Genomic DNA, 17,989 nt, shown 5'->3' with positions numbered 1-17,989 from the left:
TAACAGCCGCTTGACTCAAAGAGCGATATTTCGCTGGCAGCGTCCCCTTGGGGTTCAGCAGACCCTCATCGAGAAGGTGGGCATTCATCTGGTCGACGGGTTACCACAAAGTGGCCAGAAAATCTGCGCGCTAAGCGCCTCCTACCAACGTCGATTTATTCAAATGGCAGCGCCAGTCGACGTTCTTACTCTGTGTTGCAAGTGTCGCTTACTGGCTTTGTTCTTTGTGCAAACCTGCAGCCACGCTGAGAGCTTGAATAACGAACAGTTTCTTTTTCTTTATATCCTTCTCTGCTACCCTCCTCCTGTCTTCTCTTTATTTGACTCGTTTTATCTTGCCTTCTCTTTTATTCTTTCTTGCCTATTTTCTTGCTTGTATAGTTGGCATAGCTGCGTCCTTGCCGACGTGTACCATGGCCTGTGGCGTAACCTTTTGCCATTTCCCAAGAGCCAACGCTATAATAATAATAAAAAAAGAGGTGAACGCATCAGTCCATGCAGTCAGGGCACATAGAAAAACGGCGTGGTATAGAAAGACGACGAAACAAAGGCGTTAGTAATGCGTGATACTGCGGGACAATCGCTCTTTCGAATGCATGCCTTTTGGCTTTGCAACGAGTCTTTCTGAAGCGGTCTCTTTTCCTTTACTGCGCGAGAATATTTCAGTGACCACGCGTGTGTTTTCGTGGTGCTAATGACTGCGTTGCACGCAAGTGAAGCTGACATGGAAGAGGTGATTAGCGCGTATACGACGGTTTCTTTTCGGGATACTTGGGACTCTCTGGCGAATTCTGACTTGGTGCGAAAATAGGAAAACTGCATAAGAGCGTGTCGCAACTTACCAAAGCCACCGCTATGCAATACGTGCCGAACATTTCCAGCTCGCCTTGGTGCCTCCACAGACGCAAGTCGATAGTTCTTCTTGGGACTGCTTAATGTCATCCATGCTCTTTCTAGCCTGAAACGGTCTGGCAACAGTGGGTGAAACTTATGAGGCTGCTCGCGTCTGTGGCCGTCCGATCAGATCAGTTTACGCCTTTGGATATCGTGATTGGCCTATAAGACAGCAGCGCTTGCTTACTCAATATAGCCTACTTCTCTTCCTTATAGTCCCTTGAGAGAACAACGCCATTTCGCCGCGCGCAGAGTTGGTGCTCCCTGGAACGATTCATTTATTCAACGACTGTAACAGTGGCGTATGTTACCTTTTTTTGTTTCTCGTATACATTATTCGTAATCATATGTCATACAAGAAGAATACGTTCCGTAATTTGAAGCCGTATGGGTTTGTTTCATCGATGCTATCGAAAACGCCTTGATTTGCATGTTCACAACGAAGATCCTCTCAGATGCCGTTAGTAGTGCTGTGAACAGAAGAAAAACATGGAGCTATATCCCGAAGGACGCGGAAACGGTGATTACGGTCACCAAGAGGAAGTAAAAAGAAACAAGCAACAGTGACGTCCACGCTGAGCTGAGGGTGAGGGGGGCACACCTATCGGAATGACTCCTCCTCTTACTGCCCCGGTCGGGAGTTCTGCAGCTTCCCATCCCTGCGGCATCGACCAATGCAAGGGGCCGAAGTTCCGCCCAAAATGCTGAGACCAGCATTTCGCCTCGTCCCCTCCCGAGGCCAGTCGCGTGCGAGTCGCCGTAACGAAAAGATTTCTTTTCGAATTAGTTAATTAAATCAATTGTTAAAATTTAAGCAAGTTCTTGGTTGGCCCGAAGCAAACGAAGCACACTTTTACGAATGATACAGGCCTTAAAGGGAGATTTAAATATTTAAATGTGGTGACAAGGATTAGTTGTAATAGCATTATTCGCTGCTAATTTTTATTTTATGTCGCAAACCACGTAGAAAAATCCAGTTACCAGGTACACGGCAGTAAATGAGTGTGCCTTAACGGAGAATTGGTAAAGTGCTCATATATTACCACACGATGATGGTGGTGATGATTTTTTTATAGCGCAAGAGCATCTGCAGCCAAAGAACGTCATGGCACAAAGTATTTTCATCACCGGTGGGTACTCGGCGGCACTGGGGATCGAACCCCACACCTCCCGCATGCGATGCTCAAACCACTAGGCCACCGCTGCGGTTATATACAGCCATATGTCCCATATTTCTCCAGGCGTCGCACTAAACTGATCAAAAAATGTTAGCTGAAACTGTGTGTATATTAATAAAGTTAATTGAGATGAAAAATGTGCGCACGCAGTGACAAACGTTTCTCAATGGTGCCAAACGCTCTGATCGCAGTCACTCCGCAGCATATTAGCAACCTCCGCCGCGGTGGCTCCGTAGTTATGGTGCTCGGCTGCTGACCCGAAATATGAGGGTTCGATCCACGCAACGACGGTTGCATTTCGATGGAGGCGAAATGCTGGAGGCGCTTACTGTGCGATGTCAGTGCATGTTAAAGAACCCCAGCTGGTCGAAATTATCGAATCCTTCCACTACGACGTCTGTCATAGCCTGAGTCGCTTTGGCACGTTAAACACCATAAATCGAACCAAATTAGCATCCCGTCACACAATGGACAGCGTTTAGCAGAGTCCTCATCAAGCAGGCAAGCTACCACTGACGTGTCACATCCCAAGCAGCACAGGTAATTGGCCCAACAATGGAAAATGATGGTTTCACACTGGCCCTTTGTAGGACCAGCATTTACCAATACATCTCCAATATTGGGCCGATTACTTGTGCGGCTAGGGATATGAAATATCAACAATGCACAAGCCACCAAGGGACATGTCACTGTCAGTATTACTGGATCCGAATAGTGCGCTGCAGTCGCAAATTGAAAAAGCCTCTGTAACGTAGTCATCATCGCATGTAATGCCCCATTGGGGCCTTTAAGGAAAAAATAAATGGTGATGATAAATGATGATGAATATGCAGTGCAGTTAGGTAGACGGACTCTGTTTCTTCCGGGCCGTTCAATACATTCTATCGTTAGCTGTAATCATTAATCAGTAATCATTAACTAATTTTTCAACACCGCAATGTCTTCATCGATTATAAGCAGCACTCAGGAGGTACCGTGCTTTGGCAAAAGGAGAAAGATCCCGACAACGTAACGTCAAAAACAGCGAGTAATACGTTTGTGCATGAAACGCTTTAACAGACACTAGCGGCATTTACAAGGATGAGACAGAAGTCGACTCCCGTCCCCTTTTGGAGGGAAAGAGCAGGTGTTGAGAAAGAACGACATGACTCGTACTCTACTCTCTGCCTCAACGTTCTAGCACTTTCCCTCAAAGTCGACTTCTGTCGCATTCATGTAAACGCGGCTACTGGGGACAAGTTTTGCCTATATCGAAAGGGTACCGAATTCTGACCACAGTTCTGACCACAGAAAATGGAGTTTTTATAAGCGAGAAATATGAAGGAAGGAAAGTTTAGGAGAAGTCCAAGCTATCCGAGCTGCACTCGAGAAAGTGTGCCGGAAGTCACGTGTTTTTGCATGGTCTACTGGGAGTCTTAGGTCGAAGCCAATAGTAACGTTGGGCGCAGCGGCGTCGTCGGCTGCATTGTACGCTGTGCATGCGCAAGCGCGCTGAGACAGCGGCCAACTAGCGAGGGGAGCCTTCACTCCGGCTACGAAAAAGTGACGTAACGGCCGCTCCTAAATTCTTTCCCTCCTCCATGACGAGAGAAGACCAAAGAACAAAATACAGGCGTCACCATCACCTGCCGATTTCGCAATTAAAAAATGCGTTTAGGTTTACACCGATTTTTGTGGTGCGAATCTCAGAGTCTACGGGCCCGTTGCCACCAGAACAGCGGCAACCCGTCCTTTTTGGTAACGACGTTACGAATCTGAACCGACAGGTGAGGAGATTTCTATAGATCCAATTTTCTTGACGATAAATGTGTTTCTTGCTGCCAGACAAACGTCAGCATAGCCCTTTAAAGAACTGGAATAGCCTAAAATGAGCTCTGTAGTTTGGTTGAAGGATTTCTGCTCTGATGAGCAGCAAGAAGACAGAGACGGTTGCAGGTGCGAGTAGAAAGACAAACTTGATTGCGTTTATTTACAGTGGCGTAGGATAATGCACAAAGCACAAAAGGCTGTATACACGGAATCGGTAGTTTACACGAGTATATACATTCATATCGCGAGCCAGAATGTTCTTTTCGTAGCCCTGCAGCGTCATTCCCTTGCCGATAATGAGCGTTCAGAGGCGTCAGCCTTCACGGCTTCTCCTCTGGGCTTCTCACAGAGCATCGTCGCAGTCCGCGGTGGTGCCCTGTTTCGCAATGTTTCGGGACTCGGCCGCCAGGCGTCTGCACCTCATGGCCTGGTAACGAGAGCGCATTTCCCACTTTTCCGGTATCCGCGGGCACCACTGTAGATTTCTATCCAGCTCGGCAGTGTCGTCTTCCCAGTCTATCGCAAGCTCGTAGATTGTTCTGCTTTGCTTGTCATCGAATTCATCGGCCCCGGGCAGACCGTGCAGCAGTGGTCATGCTGCTGGCACATTCACACGTGCACCCTCCAAAAGCACCCATAAATCTCGGTGATCCGGCAGTTTCTAGAACCCAGCACCACTGACGAACACGTCGAGCCCTGACAGGCTGTCAAACCGTAACTCACCTCGGTCTTTCTACGAATACGCGCAAGCCGCATCATTACTGGAAACTGGTGGTTTCAGCAATGGCTTATTACTGCGCGGTTCGTACGACCAGCAACTGTGGTTCTGCTCTGTGGGCTAATCCCGTTAACAAGGAAAAAGAAAGGACTACCGTGGTTCCCTACATTCACCGTTTCGCACACAGGCTGAAAAAGATTGGCAAGCGTGGAAATGTTAGAGTCGTCTTCTCGGCTCCCGATAAGCTAGTTAAGATTTGTAAAAAAGTTAATTCACCCTATATCGAGAAAGAATGTACCATTAATCACGAGAACCGTTTCGTACCTTGCCAAGAAGGTGTTGTATATGCCCTTCCGCTAACATGCGGCAAACAATATATTGGCCAGACAGGCAGATGCCTTAACGAACGCCTCAGAGAACACTACAACAACGTGTATAACACCGTGAAAGGGCATTTGGCCATTCATTGTAGAGATTGCGAAAAGAAGAATTGCCGTCCCAACTTCAAGAAAACCAAGGTGATATATAAGCGCACGAATCAGCTAACCCGTGAAATCATCGAAGCCGAAAAAATCGCCAGATCAGCAGATACATGTGTCAGCAGCCCCTCATTGACAATTTCATGCAAAGAACTTGACTTTTTAACCACACGCAAGTGATATAGCGATGGCTTCCTCGGTGATGTGAATGAATTGTGAGTGTTGTGCTTCTTTTTGTTGTTTGGTAGCACCTATTTATTTCCCTACTCCCAGCAATAAAATTTCAGCTGTAAGTCAGCGCCCGTCTGTTGTCTTCCTTCTGTCCGTGTTCAAGTTCGCGCTGTTTTTCAGGAACTAGGACGCGCAACACACAAGCCACACCGGTGGCAGCACCTGCCATCTCAGGGCAGTGGCGCGCATCGCTTGACCGCTGCACAACTGCGCCAGGATTGGTAAGGGGAAGGCTCCCAGCGGTCTATGAATCTTAAGTCGAGTATGACCAATTCAGCCTTCTTGAGCATCAAACCGTTAAACACTATCACAAGTGCCCCCTCCAAATTTTACATCAATCCATAGATTCGTTTTAGCGTTCGATTAAATCTCAGCGCTAATTTTGAAACACCCACTCACTGTTTGAAATTGGGAGCCGCCTGCATGAAGCGCATTTTCGCGTATCGCCAGGCGCGCAGGCCACCCATGCATGGTATGTGTGTTTCCACGGCGAGGAGGTACAGGGTTATGGCGCTCGGCTGCTGACCCGAAAGACGCAAGTTCGATCCCGGCCGCGGCGGTCACATTTCCTACGGGGGAGAATCTCTATGGAGCAGCTGGCTGTGCGATATAGGCAAGCGGTATGCCTCCCTTGTGGTGCTTGATAGCGACAAGCAGACACAGTTCTTATCGCTTGCGCTCGCGTAAATCGCGCAGCCAGCGCCTGCGTCGCAGCCCTGTCACCTTTTTAAGCAGCAGCACACCGGGCTAAATGTGCTGCTCGTTCCTACGGGGAACGTTTGAGAGAACTGCAATCGCGGCGCGCAAGCAGGAATGTCACGTGTTTTTTTTTTTGTATTTCGCGGGCATCTGCAGAGAGCGGAAAAAAACCGATACGTAATAGATGGAGAGTTAGAAACTGTTCAAGTGGACATTTTGGGGACCGCTCTACAACTTTCTCATTTGACTTTTTCGCCTGTCTTCGATTCTTGCGGAGTTGGTTAATTAATCTCGACCAATTATGCAATTAAGCACAATGCAAAAATAGTGTGAGTTGCTACATACAAATAATAATAATAATTTGTATGTAGCAAAGCAATATGCATTTGGTCGCGTCGTCGTAGAGAGCCGCGGCATATTTCAAAACCCTGGCTAAAGTTAGCTGGGACGCCCCCTATGTTCATTCAAATAAAGAAAACCATAGGCAACATGCCCGCAATTACTATTGTTTCATTTTATAAGCGTAGCTACAACGTAAGCCTACACTTAGCCACATCTTTCGTGCTTTTGACAGCATCTCACCGAACGAAAACTTTGCAGTTTATTAGGCAAGATGCTTCTTCAAAACTGTTGCGCTTTGGGAAATGACAGGCATATGACAGTGCAGAGCTCGGCACATACAATTCGTTTCCCAGACACTTTAGTAAGTAGGGTCACCTGTACCTCAGGGCAGAATCCATGAAAGCGTTGCCACGACCGAACGACTTCATAAATAGGCCAGTCACTTTGTTTTCATTCATGACAGACTATGCCTGTAAGCTCACTGCTATTCAAACCCAGCCAGAATGACTCGAATTAACTGGCCCCAAAACTTCGTTCAGCGTGTGCCGCACAAGCGCTCACAGCCGGGGCGGCTCGCCGCTCTGTCATTCGAGCGGCGCGGCGCTTCCCCCCTGGCCAGCGCCAGTCGGGCGAACCCGAGCCGCTTCCGCCGCTGTGACGCAGTTCCGGTTCTCGTTCTCCGCTTTGCGTTCCCGGCGCTCGCCCGTCCGTCTGCTCGAGGCAGGCAGGCCTCCGCGGTCGCTTGCAGACGGCCTTCGGACAGCGCAGGTCGCAGTCGCGTCGCGCGTCGTTGCGCCGGTCGCACTTGCACACACGCACGCCAACTTTGGCTTCCACTCGGTATTCCTGACTCTTGACGGCGGCACCGTGTGACCTCAACGACTGTTCGCTGGTGCGCGTCCAGTGCCGCGGTTTAATATTATCGTGTGCATTTTGTCGGCCTGTTTAGACATTGTGCGAGCTCAAGTTGTCGTCGACGGTGCCGCTTCGCGTAGCGTGAGCGAACGGCCCGTGTCTGCCTTCCACTTCCTCAATCCCCCTTTGGATTGCGCTGGTGTGCCGGACTTGGTCTCCGGAGAGTGTGTGTTCGTTGTGATCCTCACCAGTGTACGCTGACCTCTCCTGTCTGTCAGCGAAGTTGGAGGGACAGCGATCCACAAGTGGGAAAGAAAAGAACCACGTCAACCAAGGTGCGTGTTCTTATTCACAACCTCACGCGGATCACGACACTTCGTATCAGGTATAGCGCTTCGCAACTTGACACTTCGTACGGCAAGGATGGGCCTAAAGCACGACGATGAATTGTCGCGCGAAGGAAACACGATGGACGGACGAGAACAGACATATAAACCTTAACCAACTCGGCCTACTTTCGGTATTGGTGTAAGGCCGTATACAGCTTTCCGCTAAACTTTTAATAACCGACAGTGCGGCAACGGCCGAGTTTTTTTTTTTTTTTTTGCTTTCGAAGCAGGTCACCCAGACGAACGGTGCAGTCAATGTGCACGCTGATCTCACACAACGACCTTATGCTGCTATCAGGATTGCATATTTTCTCCGTAATCATCCATCCGGTAAGGTCAGTTTCGCGCCACAAGGGTTATCTCTATAGCCTCTTAGAGCCTGCTGTCCTTTTTTTTTTTTTGATACTATTGCAGTGGCTAGCATGCCGCACGAATTCGTCAGTCCGTTCGTGTGTGAATCGTCGGCGGACAACCAGTTCGCTCTGGGAACTGGCGGTCTCATTGGTCTCGCGCCTTCATCGATAAGCGCCTGCACCTCTAAGCAACTTGATTCGGCGTTTTGTAGCTTAGTCCCAGCGGCTATAGTTGCGCTGTTCTGGCGATTTGTCGGGCACAGCTTCAGCACGCGCCGGCGGTGTTTTGGTTTTCCTGGCGGCCTTCCTCCTCGCCCATCGACTACACGTCGTTGCGTAATAAAACGGGAGAGGGGTTAGGCAGCTGCTGGGGCTACTCCTTCCCCGAAGTGTGGCACTACATTCGAGCGAGCTGTCTGTCCGGAACGGGTTTCCCGGCGCGGTTTTCTCTCCCCGTCTGTCGCTTCCTATCAAGGGCATCCCGTAAATGCGCCTGTGTAACTTGTTTTTGTCGTTTCTTTCTGCCGGCCGGAACCACTTCTCTCGCGTTGGCCGCCGCAGCTGCTTGCGCAGCATCTCGTGCGTCCGGGCGCTGGGTTTAGTTGAAAGAGCTGGATGCAGTAACGTCTTTCTTTTCTTGATCAGCGTTTTTGGGCGAGTAATCGAGCGCTGCTTAGCCGGGCATTGAGCTGCCCTATCGGTCAAGCGTCTTTCGTACGCGCTAGGAATTATGCGTGAATTCCAGCCCGTACAAAGCCGGCTGCCATTGTTTTTTTTTTCCTCCCCGTATCCATGCGAAGAGCACTCGGTTTATCGGAATCAGACCCGCCGCGGTGGCTCACTGGTTAGAGCGCCCGACTACTGATCCGGAGTTCCCGGGTTCGAACCCGACCGCGGCGGCTGCGTTTTTATGGAGGAAAAATGCTAAGGCGCCCGTGTGCTGTGCGATGTCAGTGCACGTTAAAGATCCCCAGGTGGTCGAAATTATTCCGGAGCCCTCCACTACGGCACCTCTTTCTTCCTTTCTTCGTTCACTCCCTCCTTTATCCCTTCCCTTACAGCGCGGTTCGGGTGTCCAACGATATATGAGACGGATACTGCGCCATTTCCTTCCCCCCCCAAAAAAAAAAACAATTATTATTATTATTTATCGGAATCAATACTCCAGATAACGAACCATTAATAATAATAATAATTGGTTTTTGGTGGAAAGGAAATGGCGCAGTATCTGTCTCATATATCGTTGGACACCTGAACCGCGCCGTAAGGGAAGGGATAAAGGAGGGAGTGAAAGAAGAGAGGAACAAATAGGTCCGTAGTGGAGGGCTCCGGAATAATTTCGACCACCTGGGGATCTTTAACGTGCACTGACATCGCACAGCACACGGGCGCCTTAGCGTGTTTCCTCCATAAAAACGCAGCCGCCGCGGTCGGGTTCGAACCCGGGAACTCCGGATCAGTAGTCGAGCGCCCTAACCACTGAGCCACCGCGGCGGGGCATAACGAACCATTATTATTGTTTTCATGTACTGACTGTCGCAACGCAAAACGAGCGCTATGCGAAAGCTGCTTGTTAGGGGGTCGCCAATGCTGCAGACGACGCGGATTTATAATTAATTGTGATGAAATCGGCATCCGTCTCAGTGGCTGAGTGGTTATGGCGCTTGGCTGCTGACCCAAAAGACGCGGGTTCGATCCCGGGCGCTGCGGTCGAATTTCGATGGAGGCGAAACTCTAGAGGCCCGTTTACTGTGCGATGTCAGTGCGTGTTAAAGAAATCCAGGTGGTCGAAATTTCTGGAGCCCTCCACTACGGTGTCTTTCATAGCCTGAGTCGCTCTGGGGCGTTAAGCCCCTATAAATCTAAACCCGATGAAATCAGCGAATTACATCATTCAAACTGGGTATCGGAAAAGCAAGAATGACGTATGCCATCTCTGCGTTAAATTCCAGAGCGAATAAGAGAGCGGTTTAAACGATCTTACGGTGCGCGTTTAGCGTTGCAACACTCTCGCATAATTAGTATGAGTTCCTGTAATTGCTGGGCGATGCGTATGCGGCCGCGATATGCAAATTAACAACGCTTTTCCTTGGAATTTTCTCTACGAAAACTGCACAGATTTGTAGCCATAAAGTGGCACGTTTGTACGCTGTCTTCTTCGTGTCGGTATCAGGCAAATAATATTAATGCGGCTTCTCAATGCGATAAATCTTCTCTGTGAACAGACCATGTCGATCTAGGCACGTGGCTACGCGCAGCCTCATTAATCGCCAACTTGCTAGGAGAGAAAGTCATGCGCAAATCCCTCGACTAAAACTTGCACTTTTGCCAGCACGAAAGGTGCTTAATTAGACCGAGCTCTCTTTGAGGGCTGGACGGCCTGTGTTCTAGCGGAGTCGTTTACATAGCGCCGTCAATGATATGGCTCATTAGAAGACATGATCTACATTTCGCTCATTTATCCCCTTTGTAACTGTGTAGGACGTTATAGGGTCTACTGGGTGATCTGTGAGAACCCTTAGCATTGGGCGACAGATCGTTATGTGCAGCAGTACGAAAAAAAAAATTCTTGATGTAGCGTAAATCGCAGCAATGGGGGCGTCGAGGCATAAATGAGGTCAAGTGTGTTGCTTGAGGAAGGAGCATATATAGGCCAGCCTGCGCGCCGAGGGAGATTTGACCCCATTTCCGGGTCATTAAATCGGCGCGTTAGATAATCATGTGCATATTGGTGTGGAGAGATCGTTATCGACTTTATCGAACAGCTGGGCATATTACCACTAATATTTAGCTCAGACGCTTCTGGAGAAGGAGGTATCGTCTTAAAAGTTCTCCTCCGTAACATTGTCTTGTCGACGCAAGTGGTTGAGAGCAAGAAGCATAGATATGTTACGAATATTATACTTTTCTTTTTTTCACTTCTGTACTGAGTAGTAAAATAACCTACACAAACTTGCCCTTACTCTTAGGGAACAGGTCTCGAAGAAGCCCGCGTATTCGTTAAGATTGGGCGGCGAGTTGACATTTACTGCTGTCTCACAGTGATGCTTCATGGCCATTGTCCAAAATTCCCTCAGTCAGACCACACATCTCTATTTCAGGTCCTTTTTCCCTGCAGCACATAGAAACCTCCGTCAATTTGTTAAAAGTGACACCATTTTAAACTTCCCCGAAACTCCGCAAACATTTTGCCGAATTTTACCTATCAAATTCCCCAAGAAAAGGGAACTTCCCGTTATGGACCATCACTGATGTCATTAAGTGCTAACCACACCCCATGGAATCGTCCAATGCTGCATTTTCGCCCGCGGAGTCAAACTTCAATAACTGAGAATTTTAATAAATTAGAATTGTAAACAACAGGATTGCTTTTCGCGTCTAGATTCATAAGGCCGATGCTTTCTCATCTTTTTCCTTATTCAGCTGTGAGGGATCAGTAGTTTAACGGAAGACGAAATCTGTCACTTTATTATGGTTTTCATTTTTCATATACTCAAGGTTTCAGAAATTAATGCATTGCGAAAAAAATTAACTATTGAATTCGCCCTGTGGGAGTTGTCTTTACCGTGGTGACTACTCTGTCGTAAAGACAGCATGGAACTTCAGCAGTTGCCTTTTATTTACGGCAGTACGCTCGGTGTCGTATAGTAACGAGCAAGAAAACGTATGCCCGTGACACAGTTGCGCTTAATTTCGCAGAATACATCGCGCGCGATTTGACAGGTGAGCGCATCGCAGCGGGGCATATCTCAACCACGCCGACTGGAACCGAACGGGTGGCTTTTTTCTTCTTTCCTTTTACAGCGGCAGCGCAGCCGTGTCTGCAATACTACTACGCTCTGCTATACTACCAATAGCAACATAGTAGTAGGCCGTCACATGTGAGGAGCGGTGCATAGCGCGCCAAGCAGACTGCGCACCGCCGGCGCTCCGCTCTCGCGTCTCCCTGCTCACTCGACAATCCGCGAACACCTGTAGCTGCCGCCTCGCGCCGCTGCGTGCGGTCGGGGTGGAGAGGTGGCGTGGGAGGAGGCGAGGGGGATCGGTCGTCGGTGTGTGCGTTGCTGTTGAGGCCGCAGCAGACCTGCAGGCGAAAGACAGACTGGCCGCCTGCTGCGCTGTGCGTGTTATCTCCCGCGCTTATCACTGCCGCGTTAGCGGTGCCGGCTATCTCTTGTTGGCGCAGTCTCCCCTCGGAGCGACCTGAGTGATGATGTGTGTGACGGAAACCTCCCTTTCCACTGCTCTGGCTTTGGCGGAATTCTCGGGGGAAAGTGTATGCCGCTCTCGAGCTGGAAGAGAGAGGGGGAGGGATAGTGGGGAAGTTCCTGCGGCCCCCTGTGGACGGAGGGCTTCTTCGCTAATGGGCGTTGCCAGGTGCGACCGCGTAAGGTTAGCGCGCAGTAGCGCTTTGTTAGACGCAGGGAGGGAGAGAGGGGCGGACAAAGAAGGCTTTAATGAGAGCTGGAGGCGCCTCTTTTGCTCCTTCAAATGCTCGCCTGATTTACGAGAAACGACGCTGGCAAAAGTGCTCAGCGGGGCCGAAAGAATTGCGAAAAGGACCGAGAGAAAGAGAGAGAGAGACAGGCGTCAAACATGAATCTTGTTCCACGGAGACAGGCAGCGCGCTCGGCGAGTGCAGGGGCGGAATTTGCAATGCGGCAGCGAGAATTTTTTTGGAGTGCGGCGAGCTGGTTTCGAAAGAAACGGGCCGCTGCGCGCTAGCGGTGCAGGAAGCGCGCGGTGGCAAAGACGAGGAGTTGAACAGAATCAGACGCGACTAGTGCTGCGCAACAGTGTTCTATTGTGTTTTTTTTTTTCAGAACCTCGCCCGGTTTCTTTAGTTACGAATGGAGGATCGTGCTTTCCTCGCCTCGTAGCGCTCGTATGTCTCTCGGCGAACGCGGCTTCAACCGCGTGGCGCGGCGTTTTGAACGGCGGCTCATATCTCTGCAAGCAACGACGAGTGCTCGCGCTGGAGGCTCTCTTGGTGGCAGGGGACGAATGCAACGGGCTTCGTGCATGTCGCGACAACATTTGGTTTGTCAGTTATTTTTTCAGCGTTAAAAATCCCAAGCGCTTCTTCGTCCTAACTTCATTTCGTGTACCCTTTCCAGAAAGAACGGGTAGAGAAAGAAAAAGTTTTTCTATTTTTTAATTCTCTTTAGCGCCGTCCCGTCTTACAACGGAGGCCGTTGTTGTGACAGAAAGATAAGGGACAGACGCTGATGTTACAGAGGAACACTGGTTACTTTCAGGCTAGTATCAAGCCTATATGCGCCCAGGTGGGGGTGGCACTGTGCAAATCGGTCCGCTCAGTAATAATAATAATAATAATTGGTTTTTGGGGAAAGTAAAATGGCTCAGTATCTGTCTCATATATTGTTGGACACCTGAACCGCGCCCTAAGGGAAGGGATAAAGGAGGGAGTGAAAGAAGAAAGGAAGGAAGAGGTACCGTAGTGGAGGGCTCCGGAATAATTTCGACCACCTGGGGATCTTTAACGTGCACTGACATCGCACATCACACGGGCGCCTTAGCGTTTTTCCTCCATAAAAACGCAGCTGCCGCGGTCGGGTTCGAACCCGGGAACTCCGGATCAGTAATGCTAAGTCGATCTTCGGTGTGTAAGCCTTTACGGTTGCATCATAGGGAGCCCAAGCTTTCGCATTCCATTGTGGCCTTATGAGGACGAGTTTACAGTGCGCAACAAAATGCAGACGATGTTCTTAAGCTGTTGTTGCATACTGAAGGAATTCGATTCCGCTTATGTTGGATCCGCTGGATCGTATTAGCGTCTGTAAAGCATCGTATTAGCGTGGCATGAATACTGCATCATCCAATGTGTCCTGCAAGACCCAGATAGCAACAGAATTGTGAGCAGCATTGAAATTTTTTTCCCGTCGTAGCTCCGTACGCAGAACAACAAACACAGCACCGTTTTCCTTGCTTTGCTTGCGGCGTTTTGCTACGAGTTGCCTTAAGGAAAATATGCTGGCGTTTGGGCAACTGCTGCTCACAGCTTACGGTCTTCCGCACATCCATCTATAAACAGCAGCTCGTCTCCCCGAACGCGAAATTTTCGGCGTTCTCGCCATTTGCGCGTTGCGTACGCGGGGATTTCTCCCCCCTTTACTTAAATCCTAACAACGCCGCATTGGCGCCGCTTCTATACTGCTGCTGGGAGCGAACGCGCTGAGAGCGCATACGCGCACTGCGTGTGAGGAAAGGCTGTTTGATCAGCGCCAAATCCGAACAGATTTGTTGGACGAAGAAGGCTTCCGCGAGAGCGGCAGGGAATGATGATCCCCTCCCGTCCGCGCCACGTTGTCTTCTTACTTTTCTTGTTTTTCGGGAAACGGAAATAATGCCGCTTTCTCTACGCTTGTGTGTGGTATACACGGCTGCCGGCTTTGTTGTTTCTCCCCTGGCTTTTCTCCGATTGACTTTTTTTTTTTTTGTCTCGAATTTTCGAAGCTGTATACCTTCGTGTTGGAAAATTCTCGCATGTTGCCTTTGTTTACAGGCGAGCGCGTGCGTTTTTGTGATTACGTGCTCGCTTTGTTGTTGGTGTGCGTACTCTTTTGTATAGGCGGTCCCGCAAAGAAAGACACATGCCTCGCGATGCGCGCGCTCCCCGCGCTTGGCTTCCGCTGCGTTTTAAGCGGAATTCGGAACTCTACTTTGCGTGGTTTGTTTTTAATATTCTTTCAGTTCTTCTCTTTGGCTATTTTCCTGCGTGCACGTTCCGGGCCCGTTTACCCGCAGTTTCAATTACGCCGGCAGGACTCTCCCCTTCCTCGATCGCTGCCTGTGTGCGCGTGCGCTTTGTGTGTGTGCTTTGTACGTGGCAGATGCATGCGCGGCAACACCGCTTTGGGATTTCCCGCGGGAAAGCATCGTCTTCCGTAGTCTCGATGCAAAAATCCCGAAGCCATTCAGTCTCTCTGAAGTCCCTGTATTTGGTTTCCGCGGTTTTTGCTCTTTCCTGTCTCTCGTTTTGTTTATTTATTTATTTTTCGAAGCGTTCGGCTGTCTAAGCGGTACGATTTTGCTTTGACGGTAACTCCTTTGGTTCCGTCCTCTCAGGATATATGGAAGCCCCGCCGCGGTGGCTCAGTGGTTAGGGCGCTCGACTACTGATCCGGAGTTCCCGGGTTCGAACCCGACCGCGGCGGCTGCGTTTTTATGGAGGAAAAACGCTAAGGCGCCCGTGTGCTGTGCGATGTCAGTGCACGTTAAAGATCCCCAGGTGGTCGAAATTATTCCGGAGCCCTCCACTACGGACCTATTCGTTCCTCTCTTCTTTCACTCCCTCCTTTATCCCTTCCCTTACGGCGCGGTTCAGGTGTCCAACGATATATGAGACAGATACTGCGCCATTTCCTTTCCACCAAAAACCAATTATTAATTAATTAATATATGGAAATCTTGGCTTTGGTTGTATAGGGACGGTGCACGTATTTGGGGCTTGTGGGAGAACGGAATGAGACGTGTGCGTTCATACCGTGTTACTATTATTACGGCTGTTATGCTTGAGCCTTGTAGACGGCTGCAGTCTGCGTTAGGCGGCCTGTAGAAATAAATAACTGGCTTAGGAACGCATTTCGACGCGCAAAGATTGAAAGCGGATGTGCACGCTACAGCCTGCTAGTCCTTCAACGGAATCTTGTATAGCTATTTCACGTCCGAGTCCTAAATTGGAAGTTTGGCGTATCGCGTACCATCGGACTGGAAATTCGACGCAGTGTGCTCTGATCAAGCAGCGGTTTTGAGAAGAGTCGTGCAGATATGCCGAGGGACGGCTCGTATGCGTTGAAGTGCCTTGAATTGCCACGAATTTCATTTGATTCCTTGCCTGGTCCATTACGCGAGGTTTTGAAATTGGCGACCTATCCGAGCGCCGAGCTCGACGCCCGTGGTGGTTCGTACGTAAAGCGGGAAAATCAACAACAACAAAACAGACACCTGGAAAGTACAGCGATTTTTCGTGCCCTCCGCAGCTTTTATGAGATAGAGATGTAGTTTCGTAAATCATTTCAAAACAGCGAAAAACCTTGCGTCACGGCTGAGACTGGAAGAGATGTTACAAGGTTCGAATGTTGCCTTCCTGCCGTAATTCTCCCACTTTCGCAATAATCTTCCCGCGAAAAATATCGACTCATATTTTCTGGCGCAACATTGAGCGGTATTTAGTGAGAGGCCTCGGGTTATTGATCAAACGTCTTTCGGATGCCCCGATTTCTCGCTCCTCTTTCTTTCTTTCTTTCTTTCTTTCTTTCTTTCTTTCTTTCCTTCTTTCTTTCTTTCTTTCTTTCTTTCTTTCTTTCTTTCTTTCTTTCTTTCTTTTTGCGTGTGTAACGTTGTTTCTGCCGGGTAAGCTATGTATGAGCCGCGCAACTATCCCGGGCAGATATATAGCCGTCTGTTCTTAGGGCGCCTTGCCGTATCTTTATTCTAATCGATCTATATTTGTCTTCGAAAGCATCGGCCAGTACGCCGCGTAGATATATATATACACAGTAACAATCGGCGGGCCGATAACCGACAGAGATGGGGGGAGGGGGGGGGGGGGTGTTGCTTCAGAAAAAAAGGAAAAGGAAAGTAACATTCTGGGCATAAAAGCCGAGCAAATCTCCCAGACGCCGACTGTGCCGCGGATACGAAAAGCCCGGAGACGCCAGATGTGTGTTTGATGTGTGATTATTTACTCCTCCTTTCCATCAATCGGGACGTATCCACCGAGGGCGCCTCACTGACGGCGCTCTGCTTCGGCGACCGGGTATCAGAAGCGGGGTATGCGTAATATATAAACGTATGTACAAGCACACACCCGCATATAGAATGAAAGCGCGGCACAAGGAGCAGTGGCGTTGCACCAGCAGGAGCAGCAACGCGACTGGTTTGCTCGCCAAGTGTGTGTGTATGTGTGCCGTGAATATTGAAGAGCCGCCGCTGTCTCTGCCTGCTGCTGTTCCTTCTAGGGGGAGAAGGAGGCGTTCGAGTGCGTGCGTTGTTGGTTGGGGTGACGGGAAAAAACCCGCTACCAAGCCCCCCCCCCCCCCCCTCCCCCTGCCTCTCTTCCATCGTCCATCCCCCCCACCCTCCCCCGCGCACGCCAGCGCGTCTTCCTGTTTCATTCGGAGCCTCGTGTTCGTATCATTTTTTTTGCGATTTGTTTGCTTAGTCGCGAATGCGCCGCGCTTTGCATTCCAGGCTCATTTGTGAAGGCAATGAGGGACTACCGCTTCCTTCTCTCCCCCACCCCTCTTCCATTCTCGGCCGGTCGCCGTCGTCCTGGCCGTAATCGAAAGCCGCGTCTTGCGTGAAGAATGCACGCGCACGCACGCGCAGCGGCGACGCGGCGTGGAATGCGTTGGCGCGCGCGCTCCGCGGCGCGGGGGATTTCTGGCGTGTATGACTACCCCGTTTTTCACGGTCGCGCTAGGAGAAGCGTCGACCGAGAGGATGAAAAAGAAAGGGAAGAGTATCATTTTTGGTTGATTTGTGGCGGTGTTTCTGATTTTTTTCCCCTTCCTCGCTGATATTCGTTTCTCGCTTTGCTTTCTTGAGCGCAGCTTGATCGGCTGTCAGAGGCAAGCGCTCTGTGCTTTTCATGGGCGCAGTTCGAAACTTAGGTATGCGCTAATATCGGCGCCGATATGGGAGCTGTCTCCATGTGTCACGGAATAGACGGCTCATTTCTTTTCATATATTCTACTTCTCAACGGACGTACCTGAGGCGATATGTGCTCGCAGACAAGAAGGAGGCGACAAATGTCATAGAGACGGCCCCCCTTTCCAATTTTGCAAAAGTTTGCTGACCAACGCGTGAGACGACGCTCGAACGGCGTTTGTGTCGCGCGCTTTTCTTGGAATTTCTTTTCCTCGAAGTACATATGCGAGTGGTTGGCAACTCGGTGTTTCAGTACTTTTTCTCACAAATTCTCTAAAGCGCCCTGCGCAGTTTTATAAATATCGCAAGCTAAGCATCACAGCTGTTATATAAAGACAGGTGATAGACAAAGGGTAAAGCGGCACG

At 49.8% G+C, this 17,989-nt stretch overlaps 1 protein-coding gene across 4 annotated transcripts in view; it reads left to right on the top strand.

Annotated features, from left to right (window-relative positions):
- Window positions 1–7,018: 7,018 nt before the first annotated feature.
- Window positions 7,019–17,989, top strand: part of LOC144125365 (uncharacterized) — a 220,291-nt gene continuing 209,320 nt past the window's right edge. For 2 of the 4 annotated variants that reach the window (XM_077658679.1, XM_077658678.1), the window contains exon 1: window positions 7,060–7,540. The gene's annotated coding sequence lies outside the window, so the exon portion shown is untranslated. Of the gene's footprint in view, window positions 7,541–17,989 lie in introns of all 4 variants that reach the window. The other 2 variants (XM_077658682.1, XM_077658683.1) reach the window with 2 other exon arrangements.

The sequence above is a fragment of the Amblyomma americanum genome, chromosome 3, assembly GCF_052857255.1.
Source record: "Amblyomma americanum isolate KBUSLIRL-KWMA chromosome 3, ASM5285725v1, whole genome shotgun sequence".
Classification (NCBI taxonomy): Eukaryota; Metazoa; Arthropoda; class Arachnida; order Ixodida; family Ixodidae; genus Amblyomma; species Amblyomma americanum.
The sequence above is the reverse complement of the archived record's forward strand: the minus strand, read 5'-3'. Positions and strand labels throughout refer to the sequence as shown.